The sequence below is a fragment of the Trichechus manatus genome, unplaced genomic scaffold, assembly GCF_000243295.1.
Source record: "Trichechus manatus latirostris isolate Lorelei unplaced genomic scaffold, TriManLat1.0 scaffold00005, whole genome shotgun sequence".
Classification (NCBI taxonomy): domain Eukaryota; kingdom Metazoa; phylum Chordata; class Mammalia; order Sirenia; family Trichechidae; genus Trichechus; species Trichechus manatus.
In genome coordinates this window covers 8,436,776-8,459,364 of record NW_004443941.1, presented here as the reverse complement: position 1 = coordinate 8,459,364, position 22,589 = coordinate 8,436,776, and the positions used below count along the sequence as shown (strand labels likewise).

At 38.2% G+C, this 22,589-nt stretch overlaps 2 pseudogenes; both read left to right on the top strand.

Annotated features, from left to right (window-relative positions):
• Positions 1–11,875: 11,875 nt before the first annotated feature.
• Positions 11,876–12,285, top strand: LOC101353707 (60S ribosomal protein L27 pseudogene; annotated as a pseudogene).
• Positions 12,286–17,510: 5,225 nt separating this feature from the next.
• LOC101353452 (putative 60S ribosomal protein L32') lies at positions 17,511–21,364 on the top strand (annotated as a pseudogene).
• Positions 21,365–22,589: the final 1,225 nt, after the last annotated feature.

The window sequence follows — 22,589 nt, the reverse complement described above, 5'->3', positions numbered from 1 at the left end:
TGTGGGGTTGTTAACCAATGTCATAAAACAACATGTGTACTACTGTTTCATGAGAAACTATTTGTTCTGTAAGCCTTCACCTGAAGTACAATAAAATATTTAAAAAAAAAAATTAACCTTTGCACATCAACTAAAAATCTCCCGAAGTCTGGGACCTGATTATGCCTAAACTCTATTAATTATGCATGCTGCTTCAAGTGAGAGAGACCAGATTTAATTATGTTCTGGGAGGAGGGGAGGAATCTTCCCTAGAATTAAATGGAAAATATCCTCATTTGTCTACTGAGCTGTTTTAAGAACAGGCTACCATGGGCTTTTATTCAGCACTGTATATGCTAGAAACAAAAGAAGGTTCATAGGATCAGCATAAGGGAAATACATCTGAAACCAGAGACAGTCCTTCCCATGTCTACACAGAGCCTGCTTCTAAATTAAACCCAGACAAGAGTGACACCAATACCAAAACATGCAAACCCTAATAAATTAGCTGCACCCAATTATTAAGGAGGCAGCCTTAGGTCATTTTGTAAAATTGATCTTAAATGAAAAAATGTGTAATTACACTTAAAGCAGTTACAGGCAGCTAGTCAATGAAAAATTTATATCTCCTGTGGCGCTGTACCACTTTCTGTGCATATACAATTAGCTGGACTCGTAGAACTTATATTACAATTGGAAGCGGTTCAAGAGGCAGAAACATTTTTCAATATACTTTTCTAAATGAGCCCACAATCTGGCCAGCTACGCATCCAATGTGCACGTTATAATTTTATTGCTTTTGGCCAAAAGCCACTGTAAGACCAAGTGTTCAGAATTCTAAGCAGGAGCTTCACAACGTTTTTTTAAAGCCATGACTGCATTTTTTTTCCTATGTTCCTTTTGTTATTTTCTCTTCTAGATTTGAAAAACTTATTTTTAGTAAAAGCAAAAATAACTGAAAGAAGAAGGATGCACATAGAGGAAAAATCATGGGATTTATCCTTGATCCATCCTTACCTCACCCCATATGCCCTCCATCACACATTCCACAAGTTCCATCTCCAAATTCACCTCAGTTCTCCATCACTCGTTCCACAGGTTCCATCCCCAAATTCACCTCAGCCCTCCATCACACATTCTATAGGTTCCATCTCCAGATTTACCTCAGCCCTCCATCACGTTCCATAAGTTCAGTCACCAAATTTACCTCAGCCCTCCATCACATGTTCTATAGGTTCCATCTCCAAATTCACCTCAGCCTTCCATCATACATTCTGTCGGTTCCATTCCAAATTTACCTCAGCCCTCCATCACACGTTCTATAGGTTCCATCTCCAAATTCACCTCAGCCTTCCATCACACGTTCTATAGATTCTGTCCCCAAATTCACCTCAGCCCTCCATCACATGTTCCACAGGTTCCATTCCAAATTTACCTCAGCCCTCCATCACACGTTCTATAGGTTCCATCTCCAAATTCACCTCAGCCTTCCATCACACGTTCTATAGATTCTGTCCCCAAATTCACCTCAGCCCTCCATCACATGTTCCACAGGTTCCATTCCAAATTTACCTCAGCCCTCCATCACACGTTCTATAGGTTCCATCTCCAAATTTACCTCAGAACCCTACGCTCCTCTCCATCTCCACTGGCTCAAGCCACCATGGCACTAACTTCATAGCTGGCCTTTTTCCTTCTGCTGTCAGTCCTTCTTTCCACAGTAGGCTGAAAGATCTTTTTGAAAATGTAATCAGATCATATCACTACTCTGCCTCAGACCTTTCAAAGGCTTCCCATTGCCCTTTAAATAAAACCCAAACTCTTTTTGTGGCCCACTAGTAGTTAAGAGCTACTATGAGCTACAGCTGCTAACCGAAAGGCCAGCAGTTGGTATCTACCAGACGCTCCTTGGAAACCCTATGGAGCAGTTCTACTCTGTCCTGCAGGGTCACTATGAGTTGGAATCAACTCAACAGCAACGGGTTTCAACAGGTTTACGCCTTGTTTGATCTGGCCTCTGATCTGCCCCCCTCCTGAGCCTCACTTCTTCTCATGCTTGCACTCCTTCACAGTGGTTCACCACACCAGTCTCCTTTCACTCTTCCAGGGCTTTATGCTTACTAGTCTTTTCCTCTGGAATGCTCCTCCCTTCACTCATGATATGTTTAAAAAAAAAAAAATTAGTTGTCGTTGAGTCGACTCTGGCTCATGGCAATCCCACGTATGTCAGAGTAGAACTGCGCTCCACAGAGTTTTCAGTAGCTGATTTTTCAGAAGTAGATCACCAGGCCTTTCTTCCAAGGCAACACTAGGCAGACTTGGACCTCCAACCTGCTCAGTAGCTGAGCGTGTTAACTTTTGCACCACCCAGGGACTCCCATGATATCTTAGCCCCTTGCTTATTTCCTGTAGAATAATCAACTTATCAGTTTGTTTACTTGTTTGTAGTTTGCTTTAGCGTTCAGTGAATGTAAAATAAATGAGGGAATAAAATGACATATTTAAGAAATGGTAAATCCGTGAAGAAATACTTGCATATATAAGCAAATGATTTAAGGGAAGTTCATGTTTAAGCATACAACTGTCTGCCAAAGAAAGAACTAACCCTTTCAGGGAAAAACTAATTGCATGCTGAATAAATACTACACTTCTACTTTTTAAAATTGGACTAGCACTAAAAATTTACACTGTGTTAGCAATTTTGGATTTATCTGTGTGAAGACACTACTAAAGAGGAAATTCATGCTACTAATCAGCACATGCAATTCCATGGCCTCTTTTGTAGTGAGCTTTTCAAATTTTACAGTGAGCATTTCAAATTTTACATTTACCCATTAATTCGACCAGAGCTATCCATTAAAATGGAGCCCTGGTGGCACAGTGGTAAAGAGCTTAACTGCTAACCAAAAGGTTGGCAGTTCAAACCCACCAGCTGCTCCTTGGAAACCCTATGGGGTAGCGCTACTCTGTCCTATAGGGTCGCTATGAGTCAGAATCAACTCGACAGCAACGGGTTTGGTTTGGGTTTTGGTTAATTTCCAATTGGGGAGGTGTTGGTGAGTGTTGAGGATAAACTGCTTGATTCTATCCTACAGTTCTGGGAATAATGTTTAATATTTACCTAATGAGAACATTTTAGGCCAGTCATATAAGATTACCACATGATGCCCAAAAGATGAAACAGATGCAAAAACAGAGTTGCACTCGTTATGGATCTTAGCATCCAATTCTGGAGACAAAACAAAGAGGGGAGAAGGGTGGGAAGAGGAAACAGTGGGGCTCAAAAGAGGGACAAATCATCCGAAGGGGTGGAGGTCAGGGAAGCCTTGAGCAGCGCTTGGTACAATGGGAAGGTCTCAGCTGGGAAAGGAGAGCAGGGAAGTATTCCAGGAGGGGCACTGGGCGGCCACAGGTATCAGACACATGGACGGAACAATGAGTAGTTTAGTCTAGCTTGAGCAGAGATAAAACCAGAGAGAAATGTAAAGTCAAATGGAGTTTGAGAATATCTTGTGGTGAAAAGTGAGATTCATCTGGCAGCAGCTTCTGGGGTTTGGGCTCTAGAATACTGACGAACTACGGAGGACTGTGGTGAGGGAGCTGATTAACTGGAGATAAATGCTTCCGTGGGGAGAAACGGAGCATTTGGGGACCTGCATTTACCTAGTGGGAAAACATCTCTTATTAAAGCATATAATGAAATCAGTACTCAGAATAAATACGTACCTTTTTATCCTTCGGAGCAACAATCAGTACAGTGGTTTAGACTCTCCACAAAGTCTTTATCTGGGGAAATAAGGGTTTTAGAAGCCTGACATGAAGGAAAGTTGTCCAGAGAAAATTAAAGCGGGCCCTGAAATAGTGACCATCTATGATTGCATTCTAAAATAAACATCCATGTTATGCCTTGCCATTTCCCCAACACTTCATTTATCAATGTAATTTGCAATTATTAAATCTTCAAAAAAAACCCTGTGAAGCACAGCTTCTGATTTTTCAAATGAGGATGAGGAATCCAGTGACATGTTCAAGGTTACAGAAACAATGTAAACAAATAGCAAAGACAAGAACTTTCTGAATTCCTGCAACTTGCTCTCATCTCTGGACCATTTTACAAAGAGTAGCGAAGATCAGTGGTCGTTACTACGTGCTGTGCGGAGACGAGATTCTGGTGGTGGAACCACTAGAAGAACGTCTCAGATAAAGATGGAGACTGGGAATATTCACAAGGATATGAATCCTAAATCGCCTCTTGGATGTAGGCTCTTGGGCTGTGTTTTAGTTATCTAGTGCTGCTATAACATAAATACCACAGGATGGCTTTAACAAACAAAAATTTATTCTCTCAGTCTAGGAGGCTAGAAGTCTGAATTCAGGGTACTGGCTCCAGGGAAGGCTTTCTCTATCGTTGACTCTTTGGGAAGGTCCTTGTCATCAATCTTCCCCAGTCAAAGAGCTTCTCAGCACAGGGACCCCGGTTCCAAAGGATGTGCTATTCTCCTAGCTCTTGTTTCTTGGTGGTATGAGGTTGCCCATATCTCCCTGCTCGCTCTCTTTTATATCTCAAAAGAGACTGGCTTAAGACACAACCTAATCTTGTAGATTAAGTCCTCCCTCATGAACATAACTGCCTCTAATCCTGCCTCATTAACACCATAGAGGTAGGATTTATAACACATAGGAAAATCACATCAGATGAAACAATGGTGGACAATCACACAGTACTGGGAATCACAGCCTAGCCAGGCTGACACATATTTTGGGGGTACACAATTCCATCCATGACAGGTAGATTTATACATGTTCCATATCTTGTAACCATCCTACTTAGTATTTTGTAACCAAAAGAAATTTGTTCTTGCTAGATTATTTGTAATAGGTCCCCTTAAGACATTAAGACTTAAAAAATTTAATGTTATCTCCTGTGCAATGTAGCCATTCATCTCAAACATACTAATTGGTTGTCATGGGAAACTGTAGTCAACCTGGTGTCTGTCTGTAACACCACAGGAAAGTCCTTCATTTCTTTGTTAGTAGGAAGAGCCTCAAGTCTCTGTGTCTGACTCTTCTTTAGGGCCTGCTTGAAGGAAATAAATCAGGGGCTGTAACGCATCATTTTTAAAAAAACGGCATGTGAAAGATTTTATTTTGTCAGTACACACACACATCAGAGGGCAGCAGATCAGAAAGAAAGCACAAGGTGACCTCAGACGAATCACTTGCAGTCTCCTACTTCAATCTCAGATCATCGCCAACCCTAGTACCGTATTTGCCTGCATAAAGGATGCACGCATGTACAACATACACCTCCTACTTCAATCTCAGATCATCAAGAACCCTAGTACCGTATTTGCCTGCATAGCGGATTCACGCATGTACAACATACAGCTCATTCTTACAGGGACATTTTTCTGGGGAAAAAGCATTCAAGCACTTCTCAACATATGTATATTTAAAAATAATTTAACGTGACTTTAGAGGGAAAAATTTTTTTTGTTTGTAAGAAACAGCAGGTTTTGTACTAGGATACTCTTTAAAAAAAAAAAAAAGTATAAAATAGCCAAAATAAATTTACTGGTATCAGCAAATACTGGTATGTGGTTAAGGTCATACTAGCAAAATGTTTAAATTGGAATTTTTAGTGAAAAAACCTAGACAGCCTTGATCAGCTGTGGTTAAGGTTATACGAGCAAAATGTTTAAATTGGAATTTTTAGTGAAAAAACCTAGACAGCCTCGATCAGCTGCGTGGCCTGTGACTTGTTACTTTTGTTTAGAGTAGTGACTGGATCTGAAAATTCTATCTTTTGCTGTGATGTTTTTGTAAGATGGGGCACTAGATACAGGATGATGTTTGGCTACACTGTTAGGTGGGGACCAAAATCAAAACCAAACCTATTGCCGTCGAGTTGATTCTGACTCATAGCGACCCTATAGGACAGAGTAGAACTGCCCCATAGGGTTTCCAAGGAGTGCCTGGTGGATCTGAACTGCCAAGCTTTTGGTTAGCAGCCATAGCTCTTAACCACTATGCCATCAGGGTTTCCGTTAGGTGGGGAGGGGGTGGCAAACTGCCTCTTCTACACTGGCAATTATGATGTACTAAATGGAATAAGGAGCCCGCTGCCCTTCCTTTCCTGGGAGGGCCAAAGAAGAGCATGGAAACTTGGAGAAAGCACCCCACACCCAGTGGCCTTTGTTTCTCCATCCTCTGCTCACCTGTCCATGTCAATGGAAAGAAATGAGGAGGAAGTGGTGAATGAATGTTTATGTGGCTTCTCTTCATGAGCCCAGCGGGAATCTGACTGCTGTGAAGAAGCGTGGTGTGAAGCAGCAGCAGCAGGGGCGGGCTCTTTTACTATCACTAATTACAGCTTCTTCTTCTTCTTCTTCTTGTTCTTGTTAGGTGCCATCATGTCAATTCCGACGCACAGCGACCCCAGGCGACACCGTAGGACTGGCCCATAGGGTTTTCTAGACTGTAATCTCTACTAAAGCAGATCACCAGGTGTTTCTTCCATGGGACCACTGAGTGGGCTCAATCAGCAACATTTTGGTTAGCAGCTGAGTGGTTAACCATTTGCACTACCAAAAAAAAAAAAAAAAAACCCCAAACCACTACCTTGTCGAGTCGCTTCCGACTCAGTGACCCTGTAGGACAGAGTAGAACTGCCCCATAGGGTTTCCAAGGCTGTAAATCCTTACAGAAGCAGACTACCACGTCTTTATCCCACAAAGCAGCTGGTGGGTTTGAACTGCTGAACTTTGGTTAGCAGCCTAGAGCTTAACCGCTGCGCCACCAGGGCTCCTTAATTCATAGCGGATAGCACACAACTAGTGAATGGTGGAGGAGACCTGTTGGCAACATGTGTTTCTCAAATTCCTAGCCATCTTGAAAAGAAATACAGTGCTTGAGTGTTCAGCAGCCTTAGTCATTAAATGTTTTGTGCAGAATGTGGCGTGTGGAGAAGTGTGAGAGCCCGAGGTGGAAGGAGGAAGACAGAAGCTCTCTTTTTATCCTTAACTAGGTTTGCTGAAACATTAGTTTGCAATTTTTCCCTTTCTTCTGGAAGTTTCCTTCCTTCTGGCTATCAATTCACAACACATCCTGTTGTGTTTATGTGGGTACTTGTCTTCTTTGGCACGTTGAGAACACTTAGTGAACGGATGCTACTCTCCCAAACTCTTGAAGAGCTTACTGTATACCTTGTCAGCAGTGCCAACTTTATATCTACAGCAGACATTCAATACATTCACGTTGTTGTTGTTGCTAGGTGCCGTCGGGTCGGTTCCGACTCATAACACAAGGAAACATTGTCCGGTTCTGAGTCATCCTCACAATCCTTGCTATGTTTGAGCCCACTGTTGCAGCCACTATGTCAGTCCATCTCCTTGAGGGTCTTCCTCTTTTTCGCTGACCCTCTACTTTACAAAGCATGATGTCCTTCTCCAGGGACTCATGCAAAGTACGAGACGAAGTCTCGCTATCCTCCCTTCTAAGGAGCATCCTGGTTGCAGTTTTTCCAAGACAGATTTGTTGGTTCTTCTGGGAGTCCGTGGTATATTCAATATTCTCCATCAACATAATTCAAAGACATCAATTCTCGGTCTTCCTTATTCATTGTCCAGCTTTCACAAGCATATGTCTATTTCAGCATCTAGTTGCTGCCAGCAATCCTTGGTGATCCTTGGCATTCCTTGTTGTCTGTCTTCCCAGTGAGCTCTTTTTATAACTCAGAAGTCATTAGGTTTAAGATACACCCTACTCTGGGATGGCCTCATTAACATAACAAAAACAGCTGCCATCAAGTAGATTTGCTCATGGAGACCCCAGGGCTATCAGAGTAGGACTGTGCTCCATAGGGTTTTCAATGGCTGATGTTTTTGAGAAGTAGATTGCTTTCCTTCTTAACCTCTGGGTGAACTTGAACCTCCAACCTCCAGTAGCTGAGTGCATTAACGGCTTGCAACACCCAGGGACTCCCACATAACCAAAGAAAACCCCTATTTCTAAACAGGGTCATATTTACAGGCACAGGGCTTTGGATTTCAACACATATTTTGGGGGAACACAATTCAATCCATAACAGGTGATTATGCAGCTTTCAATTTTTTGGCTGTGGATGTGACATTTAAAAAGTATGAACAAGTCAGATTAATGGATTAGTCAAATCCTGACCTTTAGATAAAATTAAGGTGTCAGTGAGCAAGTATGTGGGCTGTCTCAGATCCTAGGGCTCATCCTATTTGGACCCAAAGACCCTAGAAAGAAGTTCTGACTACCTAAACCTCCCCAGAGCCCGGATATGCTATTGTGTAGGTTTGACAACAAATAGCCATTTGATTCCCAGCACTCATTCCGCCTTATCCCTCCAAAGCCAGCACCATTAAAAGAATATTAAAAAAAAAAAAAAAAAAAAAATCACTGTAGGATAATCGCTCTGAAATTGCAGATACCACCAATACCTAATACCTTCCCAAAGCTCATAACATATAAAAAGAATAAAATAATCATGCCCTCTTACATTTTTACTAAAAGCAGGCCATTCGTTTTCACCTTGATCAACAGGACAATTACATGCGTAAATCTCCCATTCTGACCCCAAAATTATCTTTAAATAAATTTCATGCAATTTTTATGCCTAACAAGCCATTACATTTTTATTATTGAAGCAGTAATAGCAGTTTATTAGATTTTAAAAATGCCCTACCGCATCTAGCTCAACTGGCATGACACAGCTTATATAGACAATGCCCTACATAGTACCTTGGTGAGTAGTGTCTGGGGTCTTAAAAGCCTGTGAGCGGCCATCTAAGATACTCCACTGGTCTCATCCTTTCGGGAGCAAGGGAGAATGAACAGGATACAAGGAAAAGATTAGTCCGAAGGACTAATTGTCCAGAGCTACCAAGGCCTCCACCGGACTGAGTCCAGTACAGCTAGATGGTGCCCGGCTACCACCACTGACTGCTCTGACCAGGATCACAACAGAGGGTTCTGGACAGAGCTGGAGAAGGATGTGGAACATAATTATAACTCACAAAAAACGACCGGATTTACTGGCCTAAAGGAGACTGGAGAAACCCCGAGAGTATGACCCCCAGACACCCTTTTAGCTCAGTGGTGAAGTTCTCTCTGAGGTTCACCGTTCAGCCTGGGAGTGGACAGCCCCGACTAGTGACAAGGGCCAGAAGGCAGAAGGGGGCAAGGAAGCTGGTGACAGGGAACCCAAGATTGAGTAAGGATATTGTTGATGTGTTGTGAGATTGTTAACCACTGTCATAGGGCAACATTTGTAGTAACTGTTAAATGAGAAACTATTTTGTTCTGTAAGCCTTCATCTTAAGTGAGAATAACAGCATAACTGGAAGAGCGTAGTCAATGTCACTGAACTGTGCATGTAGAAATTTTTGAAATGGTGTATCTTTGGCTATGTGTATTTTCACCAAAAAAAAAGGTTGAGAAGTTAAGAGGGTTAATATGTTGTGGGGTTGTTAACCAATGTCATAAAACAATATGTGTACTACTGTTTCATGAGAAACTATTTGTTCTGTAAGCCTTCACCTGCAGTACAATAAAAAAAAAAAAAAAGCCCTACCGACCATTGAAGGTCTTTCCCCTTCCTCAAGTAGCTCTTAAATGAAAGAAGTCATTGTCCATCATAATTACTAGGTATTAGTCATAGGTCATAAATATGCCCTATTTCTTGCAGTAAGTCTTTAGGGGATTAAAACAGGGCAAAATGAATAAACTGCCTTCGGAATCAGTTAAAACCATCTCATTTAGGTTTATAAATATTCTGGAGATGTTGTCAAAGCCTTGTCAAAACCAGTAGTATTTGTGTTGTTTGCAAACCAAGAAATCAATAAGCTTGATTTGATCTTGCACTGCCCAAGAAAGGGTACCACCAATACCGAATGGGCACAAACGCCTCGCGCTGAGGTTCCCCCCTCAGTCCGAATCACACTTAAAATATTTATGGTTCTTCTTGTTATAGTCAAAATGCTTTCACAGCCTTCTCCCCCAGAGTAAAATTTCAAATTTACAGGCCTCCTTAGTCATTTTGAGAGTTTGTGAAGCAAATTCTCTTTGGAGCTTTTGCATCTGGAGAACTAAGTACTGTGAGAATGAAAGCTTGAACTGGTGCAAGGATCAATAATCATCTCAAGTACAGTCACTCTAAGGAAGACCATGAAAAACAAGCTATTTCACTCCTTTGGCTCACTCATCGTGACATCTGTGAGGTCCCCTGGAACCTGGCGGAGTTTCCATTCTTTATTTTTGTCTGTTTTCTGCCCTGTAATGGCCTCTCTGAATACCACAGTCATTTGTGGACTGGAGATGATACAAGTTTTCTCTTCGTTTTCTCAAATCTTTATTCACCCAACTTTTAATCACATTATTTGTTGTTTCAAATGCTCTGTGTATGCACATCTCTTTCCTACTAAATTGTCTAAGGCTATACATCTGCCTTTACAAACTTGCTAAAGTCTTACAAAGTAGGGCCTTGAAAGTGTTGGGAAGATTCGTAGATTTTTTAAGAGATTAAAAGACATATTAATCAACTGCAATAAATTAATTGGCTCTTGATTCAAGCAAATAAATTATAAAAAAAGATTATGACACAACGAGAGAAAGCTGAACATCCATTGGTTATTTGGCAATATTAAAGAATTGTTAGATGTGATAAAGATACTGTGTTTATGTTGTTTTAAAAGAGTGTGCAGGTGTGGGTGTATACAATAAATGGTATGAAGTCTGGAATCTGCTTCAAATTAGTTGGGAGGTGGTTGGGGGTATAGATGAAACAATGCTGGCTGTGGACTGAATTGCATGATGGGTACTTGGTGATGGGTATTGTTGCTTCAAAAACCACCCCAAACTTAGTGGATTAAAACAATGACAGCATTTATTTTGCTCACAAATCTGAAAATTGGGTAGGGGCTGGTGGAGATAGCTCAAAACAGGAATTGTTTTTTTCATGTAAACTGATGTTTCTTCCACTGATCACCTGGTCCCAAGACCAGGCCCATAAGCTTTATCCTTTTTGCTGTGGTAGCATGCCATTTCTAGATACTACAATCTTTTCCAGTTACCTAGTGTTGCATCAAAAACCACCCACAGAGCGGCTTACACTAAGATACATTTATCTGGCTCATAAATCGGCAATTTAAGTATAGCTTAGTGGGGAGAGGTCATGTCTTCTCCACTTGACATCAGCTGAGATGGCTTGAAGACTAGGGGTTGCAATCATCTAAAGGCTAGCTAGTGGTTGCTATAAATTAAAGTTTTAATTGTAATGCACGCGTTAAGCACTAATAACTCAAAAACATACTGTAAAAGAAATAACAAAGGAATTAAAATGGTACACTACAAAATATCCATTTAAGGCACAAAAAAAACCAAGAGAGAAAGGCTGAATCTCATAAAAAGTTAATATAAAAATAAAAGAGAAAAAGAAGACAAAGAACATCTTTACAGATAATAAAAGCATGCTAGAGATACATGCCCACAGAACAGATAGAAATGTAATGTTTCAAAATGAGCTAAAAGAGATTAAGAAGACGAGAGAGGATTAAAATACAAGTTAAATCATAATTTTAAAAACTCAAAACTCAAATGAGGAAACTGAAGAGATTTGACAAGAGAAAAGAAAGAATTCAGAAAAAAAATTTAAAGAAAAGAAAAAAATCATTTTAGAAATAAAGACTAAACTGCAAGGAACACAACAATGAATGTATATACTGTATAATACACCTTAAGAGAAAAAAACCTGAAAAGGAGAAAAAATTTAATTCAAAAAGAAATGATGGGATGGGAGCAGGGGTAATTTCAAGCTATTAATTTAAAAATGAACTAGCACTTTCTGCTGTCGGCTTGGGTGGTTACCATCGAAATGGGCAAGTTCATGAACTATGGGAAGGTGGTGCTGGTCCTGGCCAGGTGCTACTCCAGATGCAAAGCTGTCATCGTGAAGACCATTGATGAGGGCACCTCAGACTGCCCCGACTGCCATGCTCTGGTGGCTGGAATCATTGCTATCCCCACAAAGTGACAGGTGCCATGGGCAAGAAAAAAACTGCCAAGAGGTCAACAATCAATTCTTATGTGAAAGTTTGTAACTATAATCACCTCATGCCCACAAAGTTCTCTGTGGACATCCCCTTGGACAAAACTGTCATCAACAAGGATGTCTTCAGAGACCCTGCTCTTAAATGCAAGACCTGGTGGGAGGCCAAGGTCAAATCTGAGGATGGGTACAAGACAGGCAAAAACAAGTGGTTCTTCCAGAAGTTGTGGTTTTAGATTTCTTTTGTTTCAATCATTAAAAATACCAAAAAAAAAAAAAAAAAAAGAACTAGTACTTTTTTACCTGGTGACATTGTGGTACACTCACCCCGATAGTGACTTGAGTTCGGTATGTACCAAAGGGTTAGTGATATTCCATTGCTGCTAAAATATGGCAACTCCCTTCATGCCCTATGCTTCTTCTTAAAGCTCTCAGTGTACAAGTGGAAATCTGGATACATGACCCTCCTGTAACAAATAAGAAAGGCTATCTTATTTGAAACATGTAAATTGGATATGAAGTTCTACTCCTAGAGTTGATCAAAGAGTGTGGCTAAATATCTACATATGCAATCTATTAAAAGAACTTAATTTGGCTAATATGCTTTGATTTGAGTGCAGGGTTTTTTTTTTCCGATTATATTTTTTCATTGGCCTGTTTTGTCCTGTACCTAGAAAGAGTGTGAAATGCACACTTTTAAAACTTGACATTTAACACAAGCCCATTCCCCTTTCCCCATCTCTCCCGACCCCTTGTGTTGACTGTGGTATCTGATCTTTTCAACCAGGAGGCTGAAGGCGCACGGTTCCCTCTGAAAATCACTCCTGATACCACTGCAAGGACAAGCCAGCAACAAGACAGTGTAGAGAGGTTGGCTTGCTTCCCTCTCTCCTAACTCCATGTTCCAAAATAAGCCTTTACAGATCTTAAAAATCTGTCAGATCAGTCATATGTTGGGTTATTTTTTTATATAAATATATATACACAATGTCTCTAATTGAAAGCAACATCTCTTGATGGATTCAAAATCAGTAAATACCATTGTCTAAGACAGCTAGAAAATTTATAACTGTAAACATGAAACAAATGCACATAATATTTAAAATGCAAAATTAACAAAACTCACTGGTGGTGTGTTTTTCTTGTATACCAATAATTAAGCCACTACTGTTGACACTGTTTGGTTTTCTTTTTTAACACTTAAGGAGTAAAATTATTTCCTATATTTATGAATTTACTACTAAAATCTCAGCCAAGAAAACAAAAGAATTGTCTGTCTAAAATGTGTGGGTGAAAACTGTTAATCAAGTGTATTTCTACTTTCTTCTCCCCTGAGTTAGACACCATCTGTATACCATATTTTGCTTAAGGGGATTTCACTATTATATAAAGTCAATAAAATGAAAACAGAGTAGTTGTATATATACAACATTGTGTACAGAGGTGAGATATTTGAGTAGTATTATAGAAGAAACATTTTTGTTGACTTTTATTTTTTAATCCCTGACCTTATCTTTTAATCCCTACCGAATACCTAGTTGGAGCCCTGGTGGTGCAGTGGTTAAGAACTCAGCTGCTAACCAAAAGGTTGGCAGTTCGAATCCACCAGCCACCCCTTGGAAACCCTACAGCAGAGAGTATTTACAAACTTGTAATTACTTGTATATAGATTTTCTTTTCTTTTTTCTTACTTTCAGCTTTTCCCAGTTTGAAGCAACTGTTTTACTAACCTATAACTTATTTTTTAATTTAGAGAAGTTTATTCAGATTTCGTGTGGTTTCATTTTTGTCTGTGTTAGTGGCAGACATTAACATAAAACTTTCACTTTGTTTTTGTAAACTAGAGCCACACAACCTATCCATTTATCATTATTATATAAAGGGAATTAATCTTTCTCTGCAGGTGATAAAATGGTGACTGCTAATCTACACTACCTTGTCCAAATAGTGACTGCTATGCTCACCTCTGGAAGATACCAAAGTATAGAGCTAGGGCTTTATTCTGCTATTCAGTCCAAGATATAGTCCCTGAAGCAAGCATGAGGAAAACGTCACCGAGAATTGTATTAATATGACTAAGCCATGTCTTTGGGAAGACTAGTATAATGTCTTAAGAACAGCAAGCAATCCATAAGTGTTTGTAGAATGAATGACCTAAAATTACATTAAAACATATAGGTAGTAAAAACTGAAGGAAAAAAAATGAAAAAAAATTTTCAAGAACGTGATCAATATAGAGGTAGACAAAGCAGATCCAAAATACATACAATGGGAGTCACTAAAGAACAGAACCAAAGAAGGCACTAAAGAAAGAGAACTGAAAGACACTATTACACAATTCAAAAAAAAAAAAAAAAAACAACCTTTCATCTGTGTATTGAAACATCATACCACATACCTGTGAAAAATGATCCAGAACTGCCAATACTAAAATATATTCTAGTTAATGGTTAGACTGCATAGGAAAAGGAAAAAAATTCTTCAAACACCCAGGCCAAATGACCAGCCATATATAAGGAAAAAATCAGGTTGACAATAGATTTGATAACAGCAATGTTAAATGTCAAAAATAAATAGCGCAATATATTTTAGATACCCAAGAAAAAAATCACGTGAGCCAAGAATTTCATATCCAACATAGCTTATCTTTAGGTATAAAGGCCACATATAAACTGTAAGGAACATGCAAGAACCCAGGAAATATTCTTTCCATGAGCCCTTTTTAAGGACGGACTTAAAAAATCAAAATGACTGGCATAAGAAATGAGGATAACTAAGTATACATTTACCTAAAGAACCAAGACGAAAGGATTGTTATATGGGACCCAGCATATTATGTAAAAGCTATATGCTCTCACAATATAAATACATTAAAAAATATCAAAAAATATTGGGAGGAGAAAGGAGTGAATATGAGAAATATTTTTAAAGTAGAAAAACAAATCATTTAAAACCAAACGCTTGGAGAGGGAGGGGAAGGGAAGAAGTCGCTAGGTAATTTCAATATTGTTCATGGTAGGAAACCAAAAGAAAATAAACTTAAAATACCACAGTGAAACATGGTGGCACAGTGGTTAAGCGTCTGGCTGCTAACCAAAAGCTTGGCAGTTTGAATCCACCAGCAACTCTTTGGAAACCCTACGGGGTAGTTCTACTCTGTCCTATACGGTCGGTATGAATCAGAATCGACTCGACAGCAGTGGGTTTTGGTTTGGTTTTTAGTGAAAGATTGTATTATATGTATATCTGAATATGTATGTATTTCTGTGTGCACATGTGTTTAGCAATAAGACAGAACCAAAGCCAAACACAAAGATCATTTCAATAAATGTAAATGAGCTTAACTTACCTATAAGCTTAACTCGCCTACAAAAAGAAAATATTTTCGGATTGGCTAACACAGAAAAATCCAACCTTATGCTGTTTAGAAGAGACGTAGCTTCCAGATTTAGAAAAAGGTTAAAATAAAAGGTGGAAAAGATATATCAGGAAAATTCACATAAAAAGAAAGCAGCAGCTGTAATCTTGATACTTAAAAAGTAGAATTCAGACAAAAAAGCACTGAAAGAAAATTTTAAAAAAGACAGTAAATATACTAAAAGCTACAATTAACAGTGAAGATGGAATACTTACTAATATTTATGTACTCAATATTAAAATAAAAACTACAGGAAGGGAAAGATGCAGCAATAATGGGAGACTTCACCACATCTCTCCCAAAACAAAACAGATTTGTATATTAAAAATTAGTAAGAATACATGACTACATATCATTATCAACTGGGTAGGTCTTATGGATAAACATCAAACTCTGATACCAATAATATAAAATACATGTTCTTTTCAAGGGGTACATAGAACATTTACAGACATTTACCATATTTTCACAAAGAAAAACTTAAATTTCAAGGAATAAAAATAACACAATACTCCATATGCAATAAATCTAGAAATTAAAAATTGAATAAAAAAATAAGAGGTACTTCCCACTTGGAATTTGTGTGTGTGTGTGTGTGTGTGTGTGTGATTAATGAACTCCTGGAAAAATAAAAACTACAATTATAAAATTTCTTGAAAATAACAATAATGAATATATGGCATACCGTACTCTATGGGATAGCAAAAACGGCAGAGAAAAATTTATAGCATCAAATATATATATTGATAAAATTTTTAAATGAAAATAAATTAACTAAACATCTATCAGAAAAAGCTATAAAAAAAAGTACAAAATACACAAAAGAAAGCACAAAGAAGGAAATAATAAAGATGAAAGCAGACATTAGGAGCTAGAAAACAAAACGACATAAAAATTCAAATGCTGGCTTGAAAGAATGAAGAAATTAGACAAACCACAAGTTAACCTAATCAAGAAAGAAAAACTCAGAGAAAGCACAAACACAAAAAATTATAAACATCAGAGGAAAAAATAATCAAAGTAAACTTTACAAATTTAAATAAACATGTGAAACTAATTTGTATGACTCTTTGGAAATGAATTTTAGAATCTAGATGAAATAAAATTTTTTCTAAAAAACCCAAAACTGACTTTGGTGGAGATAGAAGATTTAAACAAAACAATTACCAATTAAGAAATGGAGGAAGTAATTAAAAAACTCTCATACAATGGTTTTACAGAAAAATTCTACCAAACTTTTAAAGATTGGATAATCCCAATGCTATATAAACAATTCCAGGACATAGAAAAATAAGCAAAACTTACAAATTAATTTTATAAGCTATGTAAAATATTGATCTGAAAACCACAAAAATACTGTGCACAAACACACACAGAAACTATAGACCAATTTCACGTGTAAATATTAAACATCTTTAAAAAAATATTAGCAACCAGAATCGAACAACACAATAAATAAAAATAACACATCATGACCAGTAAGTTTTATTCTAGGAATTCAGGGTGTTTCAATATTAGTGAACCCATAAATATAATTCATTTTATTAACAGTGCTAAGGAGAAAAATTATATTATCATTTCTATAGATGCAGAAACACCAGTTAATAAAATTTAGGTCATTCATGTTAAAAACACTGAATAGAGATGGATGGATTCTTCCTTAATCTGAAAAAACACATACGTACCTCAATTTAAAAGCCTGTATCTTAATTAATGGGGCAACATATTAGAGGCATTCTGGAGTTAAGATAAGAATGTCCACTATTTCCACTACTTATACAACTAGACAGGAGAATACATTCAGGTTTAAAAATTGAAAAGGAAGATGCCACGCCAGTCCACAGTGAAAAGGAAGATGAAAAACCATCTATACTTGCAGATGATGTGCATCTGCATCTATTATGTAAATAATTAAATATTTGGGAAATCAATGTAATTCAATAGAAAAAAATTACTAAAATCAGAGACATTAGTAAAGTGAGGAGTTATAAAATAAATACAAAAATCAACAGCCTTCATATTTACACATAAAAACTTGTTAGAAGATATAATAAAACCTAAATGAAGAAAACCATAAAATATCCTTGAAAGGCCAAAAGTAAATCTGAACACTGGAATGACATGCCACATTCTTGCACAGAGAGACACATCAGAAAGATGTAGTTCTCCCTACATTAATTAATAAATTTAGCACCATGCCAATAAAAATACCATTAGGTATTTTACTGGAGCTAGAAGAATCATTTAAAGCTCACCTGGAAGAATGAAAATATCCAGGAAAACTCTAAAGATCAGAGCAATGAGGAACAGCTGGTCTTGCCAGGTTTCAAAACATATTACAGATCTTCTATAATTAAAACAGTTTGATACAGGGGCATAAGTAGCAGATGGGCCATTGGAACGGAAGAGTAAAATCAGAGACAGACCCAGTAGCATATAGAAATTTAAAGTCTGTCAATTAATGACAGTATCTCCATCAGTAAAGAAAAGACGGATTTTCTAGCAAATGGACAAGTTGCTGGGATAAGCGGACAGTCACAGGGAAAGAATTAAAATTCTGTCTATTCTTCCCACCAAACACCAAAATAAATTTCAAATGTAAAAAATGAAACCATGTCAGTATTAGGAGAAAATATGGGTGAATTCCTCCATTATCTAAACCTCTTGCTGTCAAGTAAATTCCGACTCATAGCAACCCTACAGGACAGAGTAGAACTGCCCCACAGGATTTTCCAAGGAGCGGCTGGTGGATCTGAACTGCCGGCCTTTCGGTTAGCAGGTGAGTTTTAACCACGGCACCACCAGGGCTCCCCTCCATTATCTAGGAAGGAAAATTTCTTTTAACTCAAAATCTAGAAACAATAAAGGAAAAGACTGATACATTCAATTACATTAATATCAGAAGTTTTGCTTGAAAAAAAGAGCAATAACTGTGTACAAACACAAATGACAAACTGGAAAAAATATTTGCAACTTTATATCAAAAGAGTTAATAACATAATGAGAACATTAGAGAAAAGGTTCATAATATTATAGAAAAATCCACCAAAGATACAAACACTTCGCAGGAAAAAAAATGCAAATGGCTTTTAACCATATGAAAAGATGCCCCACCTTGCTCATATGTGAGAAAAGTGAATCAAAACTATGCTGACATATATTCTCACCTATAAGATTGGAAAATATCCTAATATTTAACAGCTTTTTCTATTGGCACTTTCATACATTACTGGTATATACTATTCCACACAGAAGGGAATTTGACAATATCTACAAACTTGTATGTGCCTATTCCTTTTGACCAAGCAATTCCACTTCTATGAATCTTTCAATGTTAAACTGGCAAAAATACAAACAGCACAAAGATATTCACTGCAGCATCATTTGTAATAGCAAAAGACTAGAAATAAGCCAAAGATCCGTCAACAGGGGACAGGTTGAATAAACTGTGGTATATATGCACAGTGGAGCATTATGGTGCCAACAAAAGAAATGACAACTATCTCCTTACACTGTGATGGAGTTATCTCCAGAATATATTGCTAAATGAGAAAAAGTAAGATGGAGAAAACTGTATATACTATTCTTCTACTTATCTAAGGAAGGGCTTTGAAAATATATGCTTATGTTTTAAATAAATAAAAGAATAAATCATAAACTATCAAAAGGTTTCCAATAGGAAGCAGGATACAGAGGACAGGGGACAGAAGCTAGGATTCTTTTATCATACTTTCTTTTTTCTGTAAATTTGACTTTGAAACCATATAATCATTTCACGTAATTATAAACCAAAATTAAAATTTCAAACTCCCTAAAAAAAAGAAGTAAATGAAGCACAGGATCCCATGCATTCAAGTACTGAGGTATGCCTAAATGACAAAAGTAATTGATGGGAAAAAAAGAAGAAACATTTTAAACTATTTTCACTAATCATATTGTTATGGTGGTGTGGATATTTTTATTCTGAGACTACTGTGAGTGGATCTTGTATAAAACATGAGTAATTGTTAGTGCCATTGAGAAGTAGAATTCTGCGAATATAAGAAAGAAAATACACAGATATCAGATCAATGAAGTTGAATTAAAAAAAAAAAACAGCCCTGAATTGGAAGTATTAGTATAAAAAGCATGAACGGAATGAACATATACATATTTCTTAGCTCTTTCTACTTATCAATCAAACAATGATCAAGTCAGTAGGAACGGGCACCCCTAATGCTCAGACTGGAGACCCTGGGTGATGCAAATAGTTAACATGCTTGGCTGCTAACCTAAAGGTTGGAGGTTCAAGTCCACCCAGAAGTGCCTCAGAAGAAAGGCCTGGTGATCTACTTCTGAAAAAATCAATTGTTGAAAGTCATTTCTACTCTCCGACACACATGGGGTCTCCATTAGTTAGAAATGACTCAACAGCAACTGGGTTGTTTGTTTTAATGCACAGATTATAGTGTGGTGTGTATGTGTGTATTGTATGTATTATATTGTTTGTATTATATTATAGTCCATAAATACCATTTCCGAAAAAGTATAAACAAAAGCCCTTTGGAAAAATGGCTGATTCCAGGTCTGGGGAAAAAATGTGTAAGATAAACCTGGAAATCTGGTTACCAGAAAAGAAGGAAGCTTTCAAAGGCTACTTGAATAGTAGCTAAGATGGGACAATTTGTGGGACAATTCATTACACAGCAATATATAACTAATACAACAAGGGATGGGGGAACATGTAAACGACAGCACAGGGTTGTGATCAGGCAAACCCAGACTGTGGGAGATTAGAGGAAAAAGACCCAGTATCGTCAACCCAAAAATTCCAAAGAAAAAAAAAAATCACAACATACAGATCTTTTTCGACTGGATCCAAATAAACTGTTTAAAAAGTTATAGGAAATTAAAAAACATGTAAACATTGACCGGATATTTAATGATATTAAAAAATTATTGCTCTCTCTCTTACTACCTACCCGGCATCATGGCTGCCCTCAGATCCCTCGTGAAGCCCAAGATAGTCAAAAAGATGACCAAGAAGTTCATCCAGTACCACTCAGACTGCTATGTCAAAATTAAGTGTAAGTGGCGTAAAAAGGCCACATTTAATGGTCCGACAGAGACTGGAGGAACCCCCAAAACTAAGCCCTCAGATGCTCTGTTAACCCCGGAGCTGAAACCATTCCTGAAGCCCACTCTTCAGACAAAGATTAAACAGGATTATAAAACAAAAAGTAATACACTCGAGGAACGCGCTCCTTAGTTCAATCAGATATATGAGACCAAATGGGCGGAGAAGGCCAGAAGGGACAGGAACTGGTCAAATGGACACAGGGAGCTTGGGGCGGAAGGGGGGAGTGTGCTGTCACATTGTGGGGATTGCAATCAATGTCACAAAATAATATGTGTATAAATTTTTGAATGAGAATTAACTTGAGCTGTAAACTTTCACCGAAAGCACAATAAAAAAAATTTAAAAAATTAAGTGTAACTGCTGGAAACCCAAAGGCAATGCCAACAGGGTGAAGAGAAGATTCAAGGCGAGATCCTCACGCCCCAAGGTTGGTTACAGGAGCAACAAGGCGAGATCCTCACGCCCCAAGGTTGGTTACAGGAGCAGCAAGGCGAGATCCTCACACCCCAAGGTTGGTTACAGGAGCAGCAAGAAAGCGAAGCACACGCCTCCCGGCGGCTTCAGAAAGCTCCTGGTCCCCACGCCAAGGAGCTGGAAGTACTGCTGACCTGCAGTAGGTCTTACCGCGCTGAGATTGCTCATGTTTCCTCCAAGAACTGAATTGAAGGCCCTCGTGGAAAGAGCAGCCCAGCTGGCTGTCACAGTCACCAATCCCAACGCCGGGCTGCACAGCAAAGAAAATGAACAGACAGCTCGTTTGCAAGTTTTATTTGTATGAAGTAAAACTATAAAAATGAAAAATAAAATTATTGCTGAGTTTTTTTTTTTTCCCAAGAGGTGTGATGATGATATTGCCATTGGGTTTTAAAAGGGGGGTCCTTGACTTTTAGAGATACGTACTAAAACATTTACAGATGAAATGATACGCCTGGGATTTGCTTCAAAATGCCTATGGGAGGGAAGGAGTTAGTGGGGATGGAGAAACAAGATTGGCCCTGAGTTGACAATTATTAAAGCTGGGCGATGGGAATATGGAAGCTTACAATACTATTTTCTATATGCCTGAGATTTTCCATAATAAAAAGATAAAGAGTAGATATGTACTTATACCACCACTCATCAACAAATGCCACACTGCAACATTTAAGAAAGGGCTTCATAAAACCCAATAATTACAAGCAAGAAGAAGCCCATAAGGGTTTGAACGTTTTACTGTCTAAAATAACTCAAAGCACATAACTTCTAAACGTATCAGAACCCAAATTCAGAGTACACATCTATTTAAGTATGCACCTATTTAAGAAAATACTCTGGCTGGGAATCGATACTTCTGGCACACATTATTTGATCCAGTAATCCAAAGTAACCTCAGAAGTATTCTACCATTTTTAAACTGCTCAGCTCCAATCATAGCCATATTTAGTCACCAGATGGACTTCCTTCTTCACCTATTCCATCATGTTAAGAGTGTAGATTAGCACCTTATCATGACTCATGATGCACTTTTATCATCCACACAGGAAGGCGGTGAATAGAAGGTTATGCTAACCATTTGACGGTAAAGGAGACATAAACAGATGCTGTCCACGAGTCTCAGTGCACCAGTGGCAACTACCACCCGTTCTGCTTCGTCTGTTAGTGCGGTGCGTGAAAAGGAAGGCAAGAGGCAGAAAAATCATGCAGACAGTACTCTTTACTGCAACAACGGTGCTTTCCATTCCTTGATGAAAAATATTTTATTATACGTAGTTATAACAGAGCAACGCAAAAGGTAAGTAAGCAATTGCTTGACTACTCTGGGCTGAGACCAGATGACTGCAGCAGGTTCACAAAGGTCTCACCTCCATTCCTCTTCTCCTTCACAAACAGAAGAGTGGGGTCATTTGCTTTCTGCAGATGCGATTAGGAACAGAATCCACTCAGAACTGATTCTCACTCTTACCAATCCAGAAATCTGTGGTTAACTTGTGGCTTGAGCCTGTTGCACTTACCATTAATATGAT